General features: G+C 40.6%; 1 protein-coding gene across 3 annotated transcripts in view; it reads right to left on the minus strand.

The window, feature by feature from the left end:
• GARRE1 (granule associated Rac and RHOG effector 1) overlaps positions 1-23,008 on the minus strand; it is an 84,485-nt gene that overhangs the window by 55,692 nt on the left and 5,785 nt on the right. The window contains exon 1 of one of the 3 annotated variants that reach the window (XM_042921006.1): positions 22,188-22,780. The exons of 1 other annotated variant lie outside the window; for it this stretch is intronic. The gene's annotated coding sequence lies outside the window, so the exon portion shown is untranslated. Of the gene's footprint in view, positions 1-11,091; positions 11,129-22,187; positions 22,781-23,008 lie in introns of those variants that run through there. One more of the 3 variants, XM_042921005.1, reaches the window with a different exon arrangement.

Here is a 23,008-nt window from a genome sequence, read left to right on the forward strand (position 1 = left end):
CACCTAGGTTCCCCTCTGGATGCTCAAAGGGAAGCCTGGCGGGGTGTGTGCTGGTTCTCATACCCTGGGGCACCTTCTGTAGAAACCCCGGCTCTGCACAGGTGTAAATAGCAACATCTGGGCTTCTCTGGTTACACTTTCTGGTACCTTTAATGTTTATTTATTTTTGAAAGGACAGAGCACAAGCTGGGGAGGGACAGAGAGAGAGGGAGACACAGAATACAAAGCAGGATCCGGGCTCTGAGCTGTCAGCACAGAGCCCGCCCGACTCAAGACTCGAACCCACAGACCGCGAGATCATGACCTGAGCTGAAGTCGGATGCTTAACCAACTGAGCCACCCAGGCGCCCCTCTGGTCCTTTAACAGTGAAGTAGTGTGACTCTTCTCAAACAGCTAACATCAGGGTTCACATTTGCCTGAACTATCTGTTCTCCCAAATGTAACAATAGTCCGAGTCTATTTTACCGAGTGTTATACTTAGTCCCTGTTAAACTACAAACTACATGATCTCTGAATATAGTTTGGCCTACTTATTGATAAGTAGGTTTTCTTTCTTTTCATTTTACTTTTTTGTTGATAAAAAAATACAAGTCACACTTTGTCGCTCATCTTGGCCAACTACCACGCCTTTACAATTGCACAAGGAACGGAGGAAGGTACGCAGGCTAAAAGAGCAAGAGATGAGAGAAACACACATACACTCTAAAGGTGTAGCAACTCTAAGCCAGGTAGCATGTAAGTACAACTAAACTGGCTGCCATTTGCAGCTCTGTGTTCAAGAGAACCTTAGCTCTTAAAAAATCTGGGGTGCCTGGGTGGCTCGGTTGGTTGAGCGACCGACTTCGGCTCGGGTCATGATCTCACGGTTTGTGAGTTCGAGCCCCACATCAGGCTCTGTGCTGACAGCTCAGAGCCTAGAGCCTGCTTCAGATTCTGTGTCTCCCTCTCTCTCTGCCCCTCCCCCACTCATGCTGTCTCTCTCTGTCTCGGAAATAAACATTAAAAAAAAATCTCATAAGCTTTTTATTTATTATTTTTTTTATTAAATTTTTTTTAATGTTTATTTATTTTTGAGAGAGAGAGAGAGAGACAGAGCATGAATGGGGGAGGGTCAGAGAGAGAGAGAGACACAGAATCCGAAGAAGGCTGTAGGCTCTGATCTGTCAGCAGAGAGCCCGACGCGAGGCTCGAACCCACGAGCTGTGAGATCATGACCTGAGCCAAAGTCGGACGCTCAACTGACTAAGCCACCCAGGTGCCCCTCATAAGCTTTTTAAGAAACAACATATCAGACAACTACTTGTAAGAAATGTTCCCAAATGTTCTTTTTTCAAATTTATGACAATAAGGAAATCCTATCTATCCCTACCCAAGTGCTCTATTATAACCGATGCAGCTTTACAAATTCTGATGTACAACAGAAGTCCTCAACAGGAATGCTGTTTACACAGAAACCATGTGGTCTATGAAAGAAAATCATCGCCTTGAGCTGGCTATAGTGAGCATCTTGCGCAGTTCTGAGGAGCACTCTTTGTTCTGTGTGACACACGGGTGCCTGTGGCTCTGACAGTCCACCCCCATTCCTCTGCTAGTTGGTCCTGAAAGGCCAAGAAGACCCATATACTTACCTAATTTTAAAGAAAGCATCATAAACATTATACTCTTTTTTCACTTCACGTATTTCCGAAATTTATTTGAATCAAACTTATAACGCTTAAAGATAACACTATTTCACCAAATTCATCTACAAATTCAAAATCAAAATCTAAACCACCTTTTTTTATAGAAACCAGCAAGCTGATCCTAAGATTCATATGGAGATGCAAGGGACCCACGATGCCCAAAACATGTATTAGAAAAAAATATGTTGTTGAGGAGCCTGGTGGCTCAGTCGGTTAAGCGTCTGACTTCGGCTCAGGTCATGATCTCACGGTTCATGAATTTGAGCCCGGTGTTGGGCTCTGTGCTGATAGTTCAGAGCCAGGAAGGATACTGCTTCGGATTCTGTGTTTCTGTTTCTCTCTCTTTCTGCCCCTCCCCCGTTTGCACTTGCGCTCTCTCTCTCAAAAATAAATACACATCAAAAAAAAAAAAAAAAAAGAAAAAAATACATTGGAGGATTCACACTTCCTGATTTGAAAACCTACTATAAAGCTATAATAATCAGTGGAGTACTGGCATGAGGAAAGACACATAAATCAACGGAAATAGATAAACATTAAAAAAAAACTTAAAAAAAAAAGAGCAACAAACAAAAACAATACAAGTATGAGCAACAACGTGGAGAACCTAGAACTCTCATACAGTGTTGGTAGGAATCTGAAATGATGCAAACCACATCAAACAGTCTGGATGCAAACCGTCTGGCAGTTCCTCAAAATGTTAGAATTGCCATATGACCCAAAATTCCACTCCTAATTACGTACCCATGAAAACTGAAAATACAAGTTCATAGAAAAACTTACACATGACAGCTAAATAAAATCATAAGCAAAAAACTTATACATAAATGTCCATGGCAGTATTATTCATAACAGCCAAAAAGTGGAAACCACCCAAATGTCTATCAACTGGTAAATGAATAAACAGGATGTGGTATAGCCATACATATCATTCAGCCATAAAAAGGAATGAAGCACTGATAAATGCTACAATGTGGACGAACCTTGAAAATATATGGTAAGTGAAAGAAGCCAGACACAGAAGACCATACAATGAGAGATTCCACTGACATGAAACATTCAGATAGAGCAAATCTACAGAGATAGATAAAAGTAGGTTAGTGGTTGCCAGGAATCAAAGACACATAGAGAATGGGAAATGACTGCTAATTAATACAGAGTTTCTTCCTGGGGTGATAAGGATGTTCTGGAACTAGATGGTGGTGATAACCATACAACTTTGTTAATACAATAAAACCCACTGAATCACACACTTTCAAATGGTAAATTTTATGGCATGTGAATTATATACCAATGAAAAAGGAGATACAGGAAAACATATATACCACTGGCTTCCAGAAATGTCTATTTAGGATAGATGAACAAAGGTCTGATAGGCTACATCTGAAAAATGACCCACTGGTTCCTGGGTAGATCTGCAGCACTGTGGGTAGTTACTGACGAACCAGGGTGGTGATCACCTGGGTGTTTATTTGGAGGTAAAAAACTAAGCACTGTTGTTATAATTTGTGCATTTTTCTAAGTTCAGCAAAAAATTTAAGGAAGATGGGGCACCCTGGTAGCTCAGTCGGTTAAGCATCTGCCTCGGTTTTGGCTCAGGTCATGATCTCACAGTCGTGAGACTGAGCCCTGCATGGGGCTCTGAGCCGGGGGTGGAGCCCGCTTAAGATTATCTTCTCTCTCCTTCTGCCCCTCCCCCACTCAAGCTTGCTCTCTTTCTCTCTCTCTCAAAATAAAAAAAAAAAAAATTAAAAGAAGAAAACAAAAAGTTAACTAGCATAGAAAGGAGGGACACTTGGGTAGGGAAAAAACACTGAGGGTGGGAAGGGAAGAGTGGGACCTGAGAGGCAGTAAGACAGAGATTACCAAATGGCTGGTCTCAGTCAAATCTCCTTCCTTCTTTATAATAAACCAGTGGGGCCACGAATATGTGCATTGCACTAGTCTGAAATGTGTATGCTTATATGACTAATTTGGAGTGTAAGAGAAAGTTCTAGATTAAAAGCCTTGGCAAACTCTAAGATTCAGACCTAATCCAAACTGCAATTTCACTATTAAGAAGAGAGCAACAGGGATGTCTGGGTGGCTCAGTAGGTTGAGGGTCTCACTCTTGATTTCAGCTCAGGTCATGATCCCAGGGTCATGGGATCGCGGCCCGCATCAGGCTCGATTCTCATTCTCTTGAGGCACCTGGGTGGCTCAGTCGGTTGAGCATCTGACTTCGGATCAGGTCATGATCTCTAGTCTGTGGGTTCGAGCCCTACATAGGGCTCTGTGCTGTCGGGCTCTGTGCTGTCAGCTCAGAGCCTGGAGCCTGCTTTGGATTCTGTTTCCCTCTCTTTCCGCTCCTCCCTAGCTTGCACTCTGTCTCTCAAAAAATAAAACAAAACGTTAAAAAAAAAAAAAAAAAGATTCTCATTCTCTCTCCCTCTTCCTCTCTCTCCCTCTGCCCCTCTAGACCCTGCTTGTGTGCACTCTAATTAAAAAAAAAAAGAAAAGAAAAGAAAAAAGAAAAGAGCAACAGATTCATGAAAATAAAAACATGTAAAGAAAGAGGAGGGGAATGATATCAAAAGTGCTGCCACTTACTCTGCAGTAAGGACCTCTAAAACTTCTCTTTTTCATAAAAACAATAAGAACACTGGCCAAAATGGTCAGAATCAACTTTTTCCAAACTCCGGAAACTAACAGGCTTCCAGAAAACTGGAGAACATCTATTCAAGAAAAACAGCTGAATTTCAGTATGAATAGTGAGTTCTATAGCATTTTAACTTGACCTAGTTCCATTCCCTGTTCTCTAACTCTGTGATAGAGTTGAAAACTAATAGCTGCATTTGCAGTGAAAACCAGAAGGCGGGCAGCCACCAGAGGGAGCAAAACTGGGCTAGAGGTCCTACAAAGATTCCAGTCCCTAGAAATTAAAATTATTTGACCTATCTGGTAGTTCCCTGAAAGATGCCACTTCTCTATCTGAACTGACATGGAACTCACTTGGAGATGGGAGAAAATCAGCTTTCCAGAGTTCCCATATTCTATCACTTAAAATGGTCAGTTTTCAAGTAAATCTTACAAGACATGAATGAAACAAGAAAGTTTGACCCATACACAGGAAAACAAACAACAGAAAGAATTCCTGAGGAAACTGGATTTACTAGACAAAGACTTAAAACCGGCTATTTAAAAGTACATTGAAAGAACCAAAGAAACCATATGTAAAGAACTAACGGAAAGTACGATAGTGCTGTCTCAGCTAATAAAGAATACCAATAAAAGATAAAAACTGTATTGAAAAAAATAGAACCAAACAGAAATTCTGGAGTTTAAAGATATAATAACTGACATAAAAAATATACTAAGTGGTTCAACATAAAATATACTATGTGAGCAGGAGTCAGCACACTTGAACATAAATCAAAATCATCCAGTCTGAGGAGCCTCAGAGACCTGTGAGACACCATTGGGCATACGATGGGATTCCTACAAGGAGTGGAGGGACAGGCACATATTTGAAGAAATAACGGCCAAAAACTTCTCAAATTTGACGAAAAACAGGAATCTACATGAAGCTCAACAAACTCCAAGTAGGATAAAATAATCAAATTGCCTAAAGCCAAAGAGAATCTTGAAAGCAGCAAGAGAGAAGCAACACATCATGTACAGCTGACCCTGTCATTTATAGTAGTTACATTATATAAGGTCACCATGCAAACTGTAATTTGCAAATACTGAATCAATACTCTTAGAAGACACACAGAATTCAATTCCTATGAGTCTCTGGTCATAACATTTTCATCAGTCAATACACAACCTTGTTTTATTTGTTTCTCTTTAAACATCTTATTTAATATATATTGTTGATTCATTAATATTGAACTAACAACCAACAGGACTGTACCTCATGCCTTAATGAAGCTTATCTAACACATGTATTTTATCTATATGGCACATTATAGCTTTCTTAGGCTTAGGAACACTTGACAGCTCTTTAGTACTATGCTTGGGGGCTTTTTAAACAGTGAAATTGCCAACATAAAGCATAAAAATGCAAAAACCATGGCATTGGATAGATTATGGAATAGACACCTTACAATCTAAGAGTTGAAATAAGAAGGCAGAGCATCACCTTGTTTGACAGCCACAGGGGTGTGCACACTGGGCAATTCAAAATTTTTTGTTAATCTGCACATGTCCAAAAATGACCATAATAGCTTCACAAGTTCTGATTTTATATTACAAATAAATTTTAGTCATTAAGTCAATCCACAAATATAGAATCTGAGAATAGTGAGGATAGACTATACAAATATACTACCTGAAATACCTATATTCCCAACATAATGGGGTATACCTCTTCTCAACAATTTAATATACAAAACATCAACCTTTGAAACAAATAATCACAGAGTTAATGAACATCTTAAAAGATACACAAATGGGGCGCCTGGGTGGCTCAGTCGGTTAAGCGTCCGACTTCGGCTCAGGTCATGATCTCACGGTCCGTGAGTTCGAGCCCTGCGTCAGGCTCTGTGCTGGCAGCTCAGAGCCTGGAGCCTGCTTCAGATTCTGTGTCTCCCTCTCTCTCTGGCTCTCCCCCATTCATGCTCTGTCTCTCTCTGTCTCAAAAATAAATAAACATTAAAAAAAAAAATTAGAAAAAAAAAGATACACAAAGGTTGCTCTTTAAGTACTCAACCCTGAATATACTTAATGTAATATATCAACAGTTCCATTATGTGCAACCTGTCAGGATTTCATTGTGATTTTTAAAAAAAAATTTTTTTTAATGTTTATTTATTTTTGAGACAGAGAGAGACAGAGCATGAACGGGGGAGGGTCAGAGAGGGAGACACAGAATCTGAAACAGGCTCCAGGCTCTGAGCTGTCAGCCCGACTCGGGGCTTGAACTCACGGACCGAGAGATCATGACCTGAGCTGAAGTCAGCCGCTTAACCAACTGAGCCACCCAGGCGCCCCTCATTGTGATTTTTAAAGATTCAAGCCTATATAAGGTACAATCCATCTGATATTTAGAAGTGTACAGTTTATATAGACAAATTTATGCTTTAAGACAACATTTACATCTGGTGAATCATTTACTCCTTTTCCCTTCAAGAATGTATTATTTAAAAATTTTAAGTATAATTAATATACCGTGTTATGCTAGGTTTCAGATAGAAGGAATGTATTATTTTTTCAAATAAAAATAATTTTTCTAAAATCCAAACAAGTTGGGGGATTGTGTTATTAGTCATTAAACATTTTATTTTAGGGGTGCCTGGGTGGTTCAGTCGGTTGGGTGTCTGACTCTTGATTTTAGCTCAGATCATGAATGATCTCGCAGTTTGTGGGGTTGAGCCCCGCACTGGGCTCTGTGCTGACAGTGTGGAACTTGCTTGGGATTCTCTCTCTCTCTCAAAATAAATGAATAAACTTAATATATATATATACACACACACAAATAAAAAGACTGCTGTTCTTTTGTTTTTTGTTTTTGTTTTTTTTTTTTAAAGGGATGCCTGAGTAGCTCAGTCAGTTGGGTGTCCAACTTCAGTTAAGGTCATGATCTCATGGTTCATGAGTTTGAGTCCTGAATCGGGCTCTCTGCTGTCAGCACAGAGTCTGCTTCAGATCTTCTGTCTCCCTCTCTCTCTGTCCTTCCTCCAATGGCACGTGCATGTCCACACACGCTCTTGCTCTCTCTCTCCAAAATAAATTAAAAATAAACTTTTTATTTTAGTGCTAAGTTCACAGTGAAAAAGAATCACTTAACAAGCTAAAATATGTATTAAAATCTCCTCATTGTTTGGTTTGCATATAGCTGCTTCATCAAAAATAATTACTTCAAACAAAAAGGCAATAACCAGTGCTGGTGAGGATGCGGGGAAATTGGGCACTCACACATTGCTAGTAGGATTGTAAGATGGGACAGTACTTTGGAAAAAACAGTTTGGCAGTTCCTCAAAATGTTAAATATAGTGTTACCACATGACCCAGTAATTCCACTCCTATGCACATACCCAAGAGAAATGAAAACTATATGTTCACACGAAAACCTGTACATAAATGTTCACGGCAGCATTACTCATAGTAGCCAAAAAATCGAAACAATCCAAATGTCTGCCCACTGATGAGTAGATGTGGTACAGCTATATAATACTGGATGTATATATATTACATACATGTAAAGGAATGAAGTATTGATACAAACTAAAATGGATGAACCTTGAAAACACGGCTAAGTGAAAGAAGCGAAACACAAGAAGCCACATGTTATATGATCCCATTGATACGGAATGTTCAGAACAGGCAAATCCAGAGACAGAAAGCAGATATGTAGAATGGGGAGTTACTGCTAATGGGTACAGGGTTTCTTTTTGGGGTGATGACAAAGTACTGAAGTTAGATAGTGGTGATAGTTGTACCACCGTGAATATGCTAAAACACACGGTATATAAACTATATCTCAATAAAGCTGTTATTTTTAAATGAATTTTTAAAAAATGAATTTAAATGATAAATCTTTCATTGCCATTTTCCTTTCGTAACTTCTCATTTTTTTTTTAATTTTTTTTTTTCAACGTTTTTTATTTATTTTTGGGACAGAGAGAGACAGACAGAGCATGAACGGGGGAGGGGCAGAGAGAGAGGGAGACACAGAATCGGAAACAGGCTCCAGGCTCCGAGCCATCAGCCCAGAGCCCGACGCGGGGCTCGAACTCACGGACCGCGAGATCGTGACCTGGCTGAAGTTGGACGCTTAACCGACTGCGCCACCCAGGCGCCCCTCGTAACTTCTCATTTAACAGCAAAAGGTACATAATAAAAAACAAGTTTCCCAGGGACACCTTTATTTTTTTATTTTTTATTTCTTTTATATTTTTTAATGTTTATTTTTCAGAGAGAGACACACACACACACACACACACATAGAGCGTGAGCAGAGGAGGGGCAGAGAGAGGAGGAGACACAGAATCTGAAGCAGGCTCCAGGCTCTGAGCTGTCAGCACAGAGCCCAACGTGGGGCTCGAACTCACAAACTGTGAGATCATGACCTGAGCCAAAGTCAGATGCTCAACTGACTAAGCCACCCAGGTGCCCCAAAAACAAGTTTCCCAGGGACACCTTTAATGCCAGCGTTAGTCTCCTTTTCGTACTTCATTAGAAAGCTGTACTTAAATGCTGCTAACCAGAATCTAGAAACGTCGGTGCCAAAAGGGTCCATAAAGATCATCTAATTTAAGCCCTTCAATTTACAGATGAGGAAGAAAATCCCAGGATGCTGAACAGCTGCCCTAGACCATAGAGCGCCGGGATCAAACTTGGGTGTGTGGATTCTCAGAGCTCCGAACACATATGTAAATGTTCTGTTCTGAACTATTCCGACTGGCAGACAGATTAAGCTATGCTGTAGCAACAAATCCTGAAACAAGTGGCTTAACCGGACAGATTTATTTCTTGCTCACATGAAGTTCAGCATGGGTCTGGCAGCCCTTCTTCAACTTGTTGTGACACGATCAGAACTTGTGTTTTCCAGGGGCGCCTGGGTGGCTCAGTCGGTTAAGCGGCCGACTTCGGCTCAGGTCATGATCTCTCAGTCAGTGAGTTCAAGCCCCGCGTCGGGCTCTGTGCTGACAGCTCAGAGCCTGGAGCCTGTTTCGGATTCTGTGTCTCCCTCTCTCTGACCCTCCCCCTTTCATGCTCTGTCTCTGTCTCAAAAATAAATAAACGGTAAAAAAAAAAAAAAAAGAACTTGTGTTTTCCAGTCATCTCAGCACAAAAAAAGGAACTCAGACCTACTCTTCACTACTTCCCACTGGAAGCAACACACATCACTTCCCCTCATGGCCCTTTGACTAGAATTAGTCACATGGTACCAATGTAATGACAAGAGAGGCTGGGAAATGTAGGGGCCCATATGGAATATTGGGTAAGCGTTACCATCAGCCATGGCTGACAACCCAGCCTTGCTGGGTGTTGTGTAGTTCTGACTAGGTGGTGGACGCAATTCTGATCCCACACAGGAGAGGCTGTTTGGTAACACAGAGTCCTCAAAGATGCTTTCCAGATGCCAGGTGATTCCCACATGGGCTGCTCCGGGACATGGTTCTGTGTTGTGTATATGTATGTGGAGTTGGGGAGTGGAAGATCGGGGGGGGGGGGGCGCGGGAAAGGTCATAGACTCTTTTGAGAAACTGATGAAAAAACACTCCTAGTCAAACACATATCCAAAACACTGAGGTCTCCCTTCAGTTTTGGAATTGGAGCCCTAGGTGAAGAACCACCTACCCTCCGTACTCCCCGTGCCTCAGTGAGAACCTGTGTGTATAATCCCTTCTAACAAGACCACTTAAGTCCCACAGTCAGGTGGGTTCTTCCCCAGGCAGAGAGAACACACAAGCCCCTTAAGAAGATGAAAACTGGCTTTTACTTTTCTTAACAGATCTGTTTGTTCCTGTGCTGATCTTTGCTATAATAAAACTAGACAGTGTTGAATTCAAGGAAATATGATGGAATTGAAATAACACTCAGGTTCTATCGTTTTCAAACAGGATTTTGCCAAGAGCTAAGAAGCAGGAAAGGTGGTGACATCCATTTAAGGAGTTGTCTTCACGGCGGTGATAACATCCCCTGACAAAATACTGTTGGATGGGTGATGGGTACCTGAGATCCATCAACCATTTGCTCTACTGCTGTGTATGACTGAACATTTCCACAATAAAAAGTATAAAATGCACACAGACATGCACAGAAGCACCTGGATATATCTCTTTTGTTATTTTTTACATAAAATTCTTCTCAACGCTTAATGTTTTTCTAATGCTTTCACCCCATATTTATCTGCCTGAAGGGCTAAAATATGTTCAATCTATTTCAGGACATTTCTGTATTTTCTTACAAAAAATTTTCACTGGGAAAATATTAATCACTTATGAATCCATTATTCATATGCATTGTGGAAGTCAATATACATTGTGAAAGACCTCAGTAGTCAGTTGTAGCCAAGACTTGTAAGATTTAAGTATTTTATTCATAAGCTTTAATGATGCCCAAGATTTACAAACACATAGCTGAAGAGGACATTTTAGTAGATAAGTCACGTTTTTTCAACACCACAGTAGTTTGCTAAATTCTCAATAGATTAAAATTGAACCCAGACCTGATTATGTCATTTAAAACCTTCCTTTCTGCAATCAAAGTCATCAGCAATTTCTATTTCAAACAATAACAAAGAACATGCTTGAAACTAGACAAGTATAAAAAGAGTTTTCTTATACTCCTAACTGATATCAAAAATGGTTTGGTCAGCCTGAGAAAATCTGAAAAGCTTCCCTTTATAGAGAGTACTGTGGATAAGAGAGTGACCTTAGGGACCGACTAACTGGGTGGGATCCTGGCTCTGCCACTTACCAGCTATGTGACCTTGGCAAGTTCTTTAACCTCTCTGTGCCTCAGTTTCATCATCTGTAAGATAGGGATAATAACAGTAACTACTGTTATGAAGTTAAATGAGTTTATACACATAAAGCACATAGAATGACACCTGGCACATACTGAGCACTAAATGATGAAGTTGTTATTGTCATTCCCATACAATAAGTGAGAGTAGGCAGGCCTTGTTATCTCTGTTCGTCTGGAGAAAAGTACAGACAAAGGTCCTGGAAAGGTCCCAACCCCGGAACTAAGTAGAAATCTATGTATCCTAGGGCAGGAGGCATCACATGTTTCAACGATGTGATAGCTATGATTTGGGAATACAGAGAATAATTATAAATCCATTTCAGTCATTAGCCAGCAGAGAAAATGGGAGTGAAAAGCAGTCCTGTTGTCTGCAACGGTATGGCACAAAGTGGCTTCACTTCAGAATGACGGGCTAAATAAATAGGCACACATACTTACCTTCCCACTGGCCCCAAATCCTAATGAAGTAACCATAAAGACATTGACAAGGGAATCACAACATAACAGTGATAAGTAGGGCTGAGGGATATAGTCTATTTAAATGCTGGCCACTTTCCAGAAGATGAAGAGAAGGCAGAGGGAATTATATGATACAACAGACCACAGCCGAGCTAAACACTTCCCAGAACATGCAGAGCCAAAGGCGGGCAGAGGGACAGAACCTTTTTTCCTGGAGGAGCTGTATAAACACCTGGCTTTGAGTCAGCAGGTACAGAAGTAAGGAGTGGGAAATAGGTTCATCAACTTGATCTCCATACTTCTGATGGTTGGTCACTTAATCAGCTAACTCCTCCTATGGCAAAAGGACTGCTGGAAAAACAGGAACCTTTTCTCAATTACCTATATATATATATCATCAACCCAGTCCTTCACTGATAAGGATCATCAGACAGTAGACTTAAAAAAACAAAAATGAAAAACAAACACAAAAACCAAAAAACCCCTAACAACCAGAGGACACAAAAGGACACCTAGGATGAAAAGCAGATTGGACTCCAGAAGAAACATAGATTTTGTCCCTGATAAGAAATTTTAACTGGTATCCTTAGAGAGATATCAGATAATGCACCCTTAAAACAAAAGCAAGCAAACCATAAAGGAGGCAGAGGAAGAATTCTTGAAAATAAGAAATATGATTGCTAAGATGAAAAACAAGGGAAAAATAAAATGAGAGTGGAGTAGGGTGCAGGAGATATGCACACACATTTGCTTATATATTTTAAAGTAAGCAATAGAAGAATAAATCAAAAACCAATAAAAATGTTACTATGTGGTACAGAGTAAACAAGGGCATGGAAGTAAAGCCATTCATTCTCTCAATCTACCTTGCTTTATAGTTTTATCTTTAGGACTAAGTAAATATTTTGTACAACTAAAAAAAGAAAAGTAAATCAAAAAGAAAACAATCCCTAAAAATAAAAAAAAAAACAGAAAAATTAACCTAAACTATCAAATAGTGTGGCATAACCACACAGAGAAGGATTATTTCAAGTTGAAAACAGTATTTTTACTGTAACTCTTTGGTGTTACTGCCAACGAAGGAGAACAGACACAAATATAAAATCAAAGAAACAAAAATCCTTTAACGATTCATCTGATTTTGAGATATTAGCCTGAAATCATGATTTACCTTTTTCTTTCCAAAATGTACATGTTTACTTTACTAAAAAGACCTAGAAAGATTCACATCTCAGTTGTAATGAATGTCCCTAATACTATTTCCCACCCCCAAAACCAGAGCTCCTTAAAGAAATGGCTGATTCTAGATCTGGGGTCAGAAACAAAAAAGATAAGCCAGGAATTCTTATCAGGCCAGGCAGCAAGGAATTCTTCTAATGTGACTCCTGTCAAAAGGACTCAGACTCAACCTGAAGAATAAGCTGTATTAATGGCCAATAATGGGACAATTTAAGCATACTAAATAAATAAATGCAAACTCTCCTAGAACAAAATTCATTAAATATATAAAAATTAATGAGCTTGGACTTGGCAATGACTTCCTGGATAAAACACCGAAGCATAGGCAACAAAAGAAAAAAACAGACAAACTGAACTCATCAAAATTAAAACTATTGTGCACCAAAGGACACTATCAACAGAGTGAAAAGGCAACCCACAGAATGAGAGAAAATGTATGTAAATTATACCTCTGAAAGGGGATTAATATCCAGGATATATAAGATCTACATACAACTCAAAATAAAAAACAAAACAGAAACAAAAACAAAAACCCCAAACCAAACAATCCAGTTTTAATACGGGCAAAGGACGTGACTAGAAATAAACAAATGGCTAACAAACACATGAAAAGATGCTCAACATTACTGATCATCAGGAAACTGCAAATCAAAACCACAATGACATACCACCACAAATCCATTAGGGTGGCTATTATAAAAAGAAAAAAACCACACAGAAAATAACATGTTCTCAAGGATACTGAAAAATTGGAACCCTGGGCATCACCAGTGGGTATATAAAACGGTACTGTCGCTGTGGAAACAGTACAATGGTGCCTCAAAAAATTAAATGTATAATTACCATAAGATCCAACAATTTCACTTCTTGATATATACACAACAAAAGAAGTGAAAGCAAGAACTTGAACAGATGTTTGTACGCCGACGTTCATAGCAGCATTATTCATAACAGCTAAAAGGTGGAAATAAGACGAATGTCCATCAATGGATGAGTGTAAACAAAATTTGGTACCACCATAAAATGGGATATCATTAAGCCTAAAAAGGAAGGAAATTCTGATACATGGTTCAACATGTTCATCCACGTGGCAAGCTACTTCTCTAACTTGTCAGGCCACTGTTCTACAGAAACCTGCAGTGGCGGCAGTATCTGGGTACTTAAGTGCTACAGGGAAGAAGGCAGAGATCATGGTCCCTACTTCCAAAGTCACAGCTAGGTAACAGGATCATCAAACACTCTGTTTCTCAAGCTCAGGTGGAGAGTGAAGAGGACAGGTGGGTGGAGAGTACAGTGCTGGTGATTTCTCTGGGGAGCCTGTCCTTTATCTTTTATATCTGTTTACAGCATCTTTCACTACGTGCACGCACACGCATGCACACCTAATTTCTGTTGTCAAATATGTTCATCTGTTCTTCAGTGTCAGGTTTTGCAACTTAATTTACTTGCCAAAATTAATGATCAAGCGTAGATGAACCTTTCGAAAAAGATATATAAATGGCCAATAAGCATACAAAAAGATGCTCAGCATCATTAGCTATCAGGGAAATGCAAGTTAAAACCATGATACCACTTCACAGCAACTGAGATGGCTTTCATAAAAAAGACAGACAATACCAAGTGCTGGTGAGGATGTGGAGAAACTGGACTCCTCATATACTGCTTGTGGGAATGTAAAATGGTGCAGATACTCTGGAAAGCAGTCTGGCAGTACTTCAAAAGGTTAAAAATAGAATTACCACATAACCGAGCAATTCCACACCTACGTATACACCTAAGAGAAATGAAAAACATGTCTAGGCAAAAAACCTGTATATGAAGTTTACTATTCATAATCGTAAAAACGTGGGGACAACCCAAATGTCTATCAACTGATGAATGAACAAAGAAGACGTAATTTAGCAGCCATCCAATGGGATATTATTCAGGCATAAAAAGGAATGAAACATTGATACACGCTACAACACGTATGTGCCTTGAAAACGTTATGCTAAGTGAAAGAAGACAGACACAAAAGGCCACATACTACAGGACTGCATTAATATGAAACATCCAGGATAGGCAGATCCATTGAAACAGAAAGTAGATTAATGGTTGCCTAGGGCTGGGGGATGAGAAGAATAAGGAATGAATGCTAATGGGTACAGGGTTTCTTTTTAGAGTGATAAAAACATTCTAAAATTGATTATGGTGGTGGCTGTAGAATTCTGAATGTACTAAAAATCACTGAATCATATATTTTAAATGGATGAATTATAGAGTATGTGAGTTATATTTCAATAAAGCTGTTATAAAAGAAAAAAAAAACATGAACCACTCCATAAACAATTCCCTCTTCAAAGAAAAAAATACAGAATATTTTCTCTCCTCTCCAGTCTGTAACAATGTAAATCTAAATCTACCCTTGATAATGTGGAGACGCCACAGGAAATTCTTCAGGGAGATTAGTGAAGTTATTGTCTGTGAAGTTCAAAGCCCAATCATTTCCATGCTCTTTGTCAGTTCAGAATGACACAAGCCATATTTAGAAATGCGCTCCAGAAAAATGCTTTGAAGAATTTTATTCTCAACATTCATGAATTTAAAATATCTATCCAGGCAAGAGAAAATGCCCGAAAGATTTAGTTCTTTGTTCTCTGAGTCCTAGGACTCTACTTTTTTGGCTCCCCTTATCTGTTATCACACTAAGAAGAGTGAGGCAATGCTGACTGAGGAGATGTTAGCTCTCCTAAGCTCCACTCTTGTCCCCCTGGCCATTCTTAGTGGCCTCTTTGAGCCACTCGTCCCCTGACAGACCTGAAGCACTATGGTTCCCCCAGAGTTCTATGCTGTGCCTTGTCTGTTTCTATTATCAACATATTCTCCCTGGGAGGATCCCCAAATCCATCTCTCTAGCCCAGATCTTTCTCCTGTGCTCCTGATCCCAAATATTCAACAACCTTCCGGACAGGTCCTCAAATCAAGTGCCCACAAACAACCCTCCCCGTCTTCCATTGCTCCTTTCCTGTCTTAGTGAACGTCATCGCCGCCTACCTACTGGATCCACCATCTCTACCTGTGAGCCAGACGCCTGGGTGCTATCCTCTACTCCTCACTCCCTTCTACAGCCACTTAATCATTTAGTCGTACCCTTCCTGCCTCCTTAATAGCTCTCAAGTCTTTTCTCTTCAATCTTTATTGGCGATCCAGAGTTCTGATCTTCTTTTCCTCTTGCTGGAATTACACAGGAGCCTCCTTCCAAACTCCTGGACGGCTCCATTCTGGTTGCTGTGTCATTGTTTTAGAGCCAATTTAATTATCTACTCTGCTGCTTAACATCACTTACGGCTGTCCACAACGCTTCCCAGCTGTCTTCCCCCACCCCACTGCCCACCCCTGTCCAGGTCTTGCTTGTGCCATCTTCCCTCTTACCATCTACGTGCTCAGTTCCCTCTGCCTGGAAAGCTCTCCTGGTTTATTCTCACTTCTCTTGGATGTCTAACTTAGAAATCACCTCCTCTGGGAAGCCACCTTGGCAAAAAGTGAGCTAGGAGTCCCTCTGTGTGCTACTGTACCACACTGTTTTTGGCCACGTCTTAGCATTATCTTTACTGTATTTAACATACTGCATCACACTACCAGTTTGCGTGTTTCCCTACCACCTCCAACGCTCGGGATCATGGAGCTCATTCAAGATATTCAAGAGTGCTAAGTACACTGCAAACATTCAACAGGTATTTGATGAATGATGAGTACATCCTCAGTATTTATTTAATGGTGATTTTTATACAGTCAGTGTTGCTGCCCACAGAGGCAGTGGTTAAGTGCTAGAAATAAGGCTCTGCTTAAAAAAAAAAAAAACAAAAAACAAAAAACAAAAACAAAACTACTGATGACATGTCATGTTCACACAAGCACTCAACAAAACAAACCATTTATCAAGCGCCGACAATCTGTCAAGCATTAAACCATGCTTTAGCTACATAATCTCATTTAATCCTTGCTAGAACCCTAAAATAAAAACAGCTGACATGAACCAAGTGGGTATTCAATACTAGGCTTTGTGCTATGCACTTTACATGTTATTATCTAATTTAATTCTCTCCATGACCCTGTGAGGTAGGTGAAGCATCTAAAGAGGTTAAGTGAGTTTTTCAAGTTCTTGCCACGTGGCTAAGGTAGGAGTCACCAAGAGAACTGGGTTTGGGGCCTGGCCGTCTGCTGCCAGAGGCGGAGCTCTCCACCGCACTATCCCACCTCTGTCAAATATCTAGATGGCAACATTCTGTTTATCACTCTTAGAGAATATGGCTTAAAGCTGTAGTCTTGGAAGTGACAGGAAGTTGAGCTGGAGTAATGAAAAGTAAAGAGATTTCTCTTTAGGAGATCATACCCATATCTATTCTTGATGACACCCACATTCAACTCTGGTCAAGACCCCTCTCTCCCTCCCTCCTTCCCTCCCAGGACTAGACCCATGAGACATCTCCTCAGGTCCTTCAAACTATACTTAGTCATCCTTCCACTCCCTGCTCCTCTTGCTGTATTTACTGTCTTGGTTAAAGGCACCTCCAACCATGAGCCTAAACCCAAGATGTTGCCCTATGTGGGCCCTGTCCTGGTCCCTTTGCTTTCTATCCCTTACATTCAATCCCACCAATTCTGTTCACCTGGTCTACAGCAACTGCTCCATAAATGTTAGCTATTGTTACTGCTACATGCAGTAGCCTCTAAATGCCTCTCATTTTCTTCTTTATACATGCAGTAGTCTTCTGGAGCAAGCAAGACAGGACTGAGAGAGAATGCTTGCCGTGAGGACCAGAAGCCAAGCTGTCAGATGTTCAGACCCAGCTCTTTCAACTGAAGTACGCAGAAGGGAAGATGTACCTCAGCGTTGGAACCCAACATTGTATTTTATTCCATTTTACAAAAGTAGAAGTCAGCATTCAATCCTTTAACACAGTGGTTCTCAACAAGTGGAGGAGAGGATACTTCACACACATACACACACATGCACCCACCTCAGGGGACATTTGGCAATGTCTGGAAACATTTTTTGGTCATCACAACTGGGGCAAGTGCTAGGGGGTAGAGGCCAGAAATGCTAACTATCCTATGATGCACAGGGCATCTCCCTCGTTCATCCAAAGACAATTACCCAACCCAAGATGTCCACCTTCCGTGTTCAAGTTACCTAATGTGTAAAAAGTTACTTCTCTCTGGGAAGAGGATACACACTTCCTACATAAGTTAAGCTATCACAGGTCCACAATACAGTAAGAGTTATCATGGGAAAACAAGTGGTAAATGCTAAACAGTGGCTTAAAAAGCAAACACCATTATGAGTTCAGGGGAAGGAGAATACCACAAAGGCTGAGGCACTTTTCAAAGATCTCAAAGAGCAGACAGGGCTCTTTAGTCCCCTCTGAGCCTGCCAGTCAAGGCTCCCACTAAGTGACCAGAACCCACCTTTCCAGCCTTACTTGGAACAGGTCCCTTCAGCCTATCCTCTGCTTCTGCCAGACTGTTCACCCAGGACAGCAGCTAGGCCACGACGTCCCGCTCCTACTGTTATAATGGAGAAAACCTCTCACCTACTGCACAGAAGCCCTGCCCTCCTACTGAGCAACACCACACCACACCAAGGGTAAGGAGGACTCGTCATCATCTCAACCCAATCATAAAATCAGGTTCCTGTGATTCCTACAGGAAAGAGGTAGCGAAAAGACTAAGGTGGAAAATGTTTTAAATGGCTCAGGCCCTAAGGCCTTGTCCTCTGCCACCCCAAATCAGTGCTTAGCAGCAGCCAGCCAGGAGCTGCCTCATTTCCTGTAGTTGCTCGGTAAAAATAGGAAGTGGGGGAGGAAGTTCGCAAAGCAGAAACAAAAGTAATCACTGCCTAGCTTCCTGAACACAAATCACTGAGCAGGGAGGGTATCATTAAAACATCAAAATGGAAAGGCAGGCATGGAGAGCCAAAGCCAGAGCAAAGGAAGTGACACTTCTGGGTCCACCAAGCCCAGATTATTTCTGTGCCCAGGAGACTGCCCCCAAATAAAAATATGTGCAAAACTGAACACTAGCCTATTATACGAACACAGTTTCCATGGAACTAATGTTAATTAGTTAAAGAATGTTAATTTAAAGAATCATGCAAAAACTCCGGAAACATTAAAGTTCTATCGGAGTAAAACATGTCAGTGAAAAAGTTTTAAGGAGGCCAAGATTATTTTTTTTTCTGTTCAAGAAATGACTACTAAAACTACTGTTAATGCAAAACAAAAACTTACTGAATAACTGATCAGTTGACAAAATCCGAAGTTCATGTATCCTAAAGTGAGCTATGAAAACTCAAGGACAAAGAAAAAAAAAAAAACCCTACTAAATAGAAACTCTAATCAATGTTCGAATTTACAATAGTTAAAATAAAGATGTTACTATACCCATCCCACAGCAACACCTTGAACCCTGTGAATGGTGCCTGAGTGTTCCAGGAACCCAGGATATCAGTGCCTGCGGTCAAGGAGCTTCTGGTCTAAGAGGGGAACTGTCTCCACACGTGATGTCTGACTGTCTCCTGTCCTGACACTTGCTCTGTAACACTGTAACATTTATCACCACAAAACAGGACATTCCTCTACAATAACAAAGCAAGTTGTCATTAGTGGGTCTGAAGAGCTTTTTTTATTTAGTAATCTACAAACAACTGATAATTTAAGCAGAAGAAAAAAATTTTCTAACCATAAAGTCAACAGAGTTGAAATTCAGTTTCAAAATAGCACAGGCAAAATAAAAAATAAAAAAAAAAAAAAAAGGCCAAATGTGTTACATAGTCATATAGATGAAGGGCAATTTTGTTTAAATTGAGGGTATTTTGGGGGTGGGGAGAGAAAGGAAGATCAAAGACTAGTTTATTTTTTTTTAAGTTTATTTATTAATTTTGAGAAAGAGAGTGCAGGAGAGGCAGAGAGAGGGGGAGAGAGAGAGAGAGAAAATCCCACACTGACTCAGCACTGTTAGCACAGAGCTGACACGGGGCTTGATCCCATGAACTGTGAGATCATGACTTGAGTCGAAACCAAGAGTTGGACACTCAACCAACTGAGGCACCCAGGCGCCCCAAGACTAATTTATTTTTGTAAACAGCATATCAATAAGCAGAAAAGTCAATGAAATGGATGGTAATCACCATATATTCAGTTTCATACCAAGAAAAATGGTGAAAATTTAATGGGAAAAAAAATCCATTATGGGTCCTCATGAGGAGAGATCTAGCTAGGTATTGAATTTTTTCGTAATAAATCAACCTACTGTATCCTAAGACTTGTGTTTAGTCTTATAAAATCAAAAGAGTAACTCAAAAGCTGTTGCCTTTAAAACAAAACAAGGATAGAAATTTTGAAAGAATTTTATTAGAGGAACACTCTGAGCCAAAAAAACTTTATTCAACAGAAGTCTTCAAAAGAAGGAAAAGCAGGGGGTGGGGGCAGCTGGCAAAGCCTTGCCAAGAAAAGGTTTATCTACAAATAACTACCACACATCACCAAAGGATAAATAAAGTTAGCTCTGAAACTTCTGAGAGAAAGTCTGCTCAGGTAACACCAGGTTTTTATTTATAAACTAAAATGGTTTGGGGCCATTAAAATTTTTCACATCAGGGGCACCTGGGTGGCTCAGTCGGTTAAGCGACCAACTCTTGATTTTGACTCAGGTCATGACTCACGGTTCATGAGTTTGAGTCCAGCATCTGGCTCCATGCTGGCAGCGCTGAGCCCGCTTGGGGATTCTCTCTACATATCCCTCTGCCCCTACCCTGCTTGCACGTGCTCTCTCTCAAAATAAATAAACATTAAATAATTTTTTTAAATAAAAAGTATTGAAAAAAATTTTTTCACATCAAATGCAGCTGAGCACTATGAAAACATTCACAACAACAAATTTTGCCCATGACAGAAATTCGGGTATAAGTCAAGGAGAATGACCTAAAGTCCATCTTTTTTCTAAACTGAAGTATAGTTGACTAAAGTCAATCATTTTTTAAAAAACACAAGCACTGATGTAATTTTTTGAACCCAAATTGTTAAAATGGTCCCCCAAATCTACATCTATTAAAAACCTCTAGTTTATTTTTATTAGTATATTACGTGAAAAAGCCTTGATCAACACTCAGCTCTGTTTGAGCCTAGTTTTAGCAGCTGTTATTCGCAAAGTTTCCTAACATAAAAGCAAGTTGAACTAATGAAAATTGATGTGCCCATTAGAAAGTGATTTAAGAAAACTTAATAGTGCTACTCATTCTTAACAATCTGCACTGTGGAACCTATTTAAAATTAACCTCAAATGGGGAAAAACAAGTATTTATCAAGAAACTCATATACAAATGGGTAAACCAAACTGTAATCTATAAATTATTTCTCTTACTATGGAGAGGAATTACACAAATGTTAGATAAATATGCTTCAGATTCAGGACCGTTTCTGAAAATTTAAGGCACCCTTGAAAAATTTTATCAGTGGACAATTACCCAGCTCCTGCCTCCAAGCTGGGAACACTGCCTTCAATTCTGCACACCCAGCAAGCCTTCCCAACTCTCAAAAAGAACCACAAGTCAGAGTGAAGGCAGAGGGACCCCATTCTACCTCACAAAATCCCAGCAGGTCAAATAATTAGGAGTGAGGACATTTAAGAAGCCTCCTCTCCATCCCTCCCATTCTCCCCAGGCAGGGAAGACAGCGCTAGAGCAGGCCTGCAGTGGCTTACCACCAGACTGACTTCCAGGCTCTGCCACTTCTCCAGGCCATGAGCCCTCACATACTCGAGCATTTACTGAGGCCCTACTATGTGCACGACACCGCTCCAGGCACTGGGGATACAGTGATGAATGAAACAGACACAATTCCTGTTCTTGAGGAGCTTCCAACCTAATGGGAGAAAAAGCTCATGCTTTTACCTTGTAGGTAAGATGCTCCAATACAAAGAGATTTCCTGGAAACAGGCACTGACAAAGCGCAAGTCGTTATCGCTATGGGTCTGGGAGTCAGACTGACCTAGATATGCATCTTTGTTCTCAGTAATTACCAGTTGAGTGAATGGCACTTACTAATCTACGCCTCAGTTTCTTTGAACTCTGTGCCTCAGTTTCTTCAGTCCAGTGGGGAGGCCTAAATCCATAAACCACAGTACCTGGCACAGCTTGAGTCTCACTCAGGAACTGCAGCTATCCGCTCGGCACCAGTCTGGGCACCAGTCAGAAAGAAGCATTTTATCTTCTGGTGAAATTCTTCATACTGCCCTACTGTCAGTGAAAAAAGCAAACTTTTGCTCCTCAAAATACCACAGTTACAATATTTTTCAAAAATAGTACTTACCTTCCTGCTGCTCTGACCCCAACTCTCAAAGTCCTGGCAACAAACTAAGAGGGCTGCCCTGTGTCCTTCAGAGGGAAGGTCAAGGCTCCTCCCATTTCCCTGCTCACCACTCCCTCCCCTTCGGCCCCTAGCTGAAGGAAGATGAGCCAGGACAAGGCTGAAGAGGGGGACTGCCTCACATTATGAAGCACAGGGATGTGGCTGCATTCTCTGCTACTCTGAGACTCAGGGGCAGGACAGGTCTTTGGGAGCACGAGAGAGGGACCACTTTTGACTTCCCTGCCCAGGTTACCGCAACCTGCAGCACTTGAGTCTGGGAGCCGGGCCAGCTCTCCTCTGCCAGTTCTCAGGCATCCACCTCTAGGACCTGGGGGGTGGGGTATGGGAAGACTCTGGGATTCCCAGGTTCCCCATCGTAATTACCATCTTGCTAGTACCTAATCCCAAAATTATTTCTAAAACGAAAATTTAGATTTTTTTTCCAGGTAATATCTAGATCTAATTCTGCACTCAAAAAACTATCCCATTAACACTCTTTGCAACTACCAATTTGAAAAAGCACATATCAGACTGTGGCCCAGACACAAGGGACATAGTCAAACAGTTTAAAAAAAAAAAAAAAAGTGACAGCATCTAGGAATGAATCCTAGAAACAGACTCAGTAAATGTAGAGGCCTGTATCCAAGACAGTCACTGGCAGCACTGTCCACAGGCATCCACCTGGAAGTAGCCCACGTATTCTGCATTAAGGGATTCATTAAATAAATTACACAGGAACATCTACATCATGGCCATTTCAAAGATCAAGGTACATTTCATCA

The sequence above is a fragment of the Panthera leo genome, chromosome E2, assembly GCF_018350215.1.
Source record: "Panthera leo isolate Ple1 chromosome E2, P.leo_Ple1_pat1.1, whole genome shotgun sequence".
In the NCBI taxonomy this organism is placed as follows: domain Eukaryota; kingdom Metazoa; phylum Chordata; class Mammalia; order Carnivora; family Felidae; genus Panthera; species Panthera leo.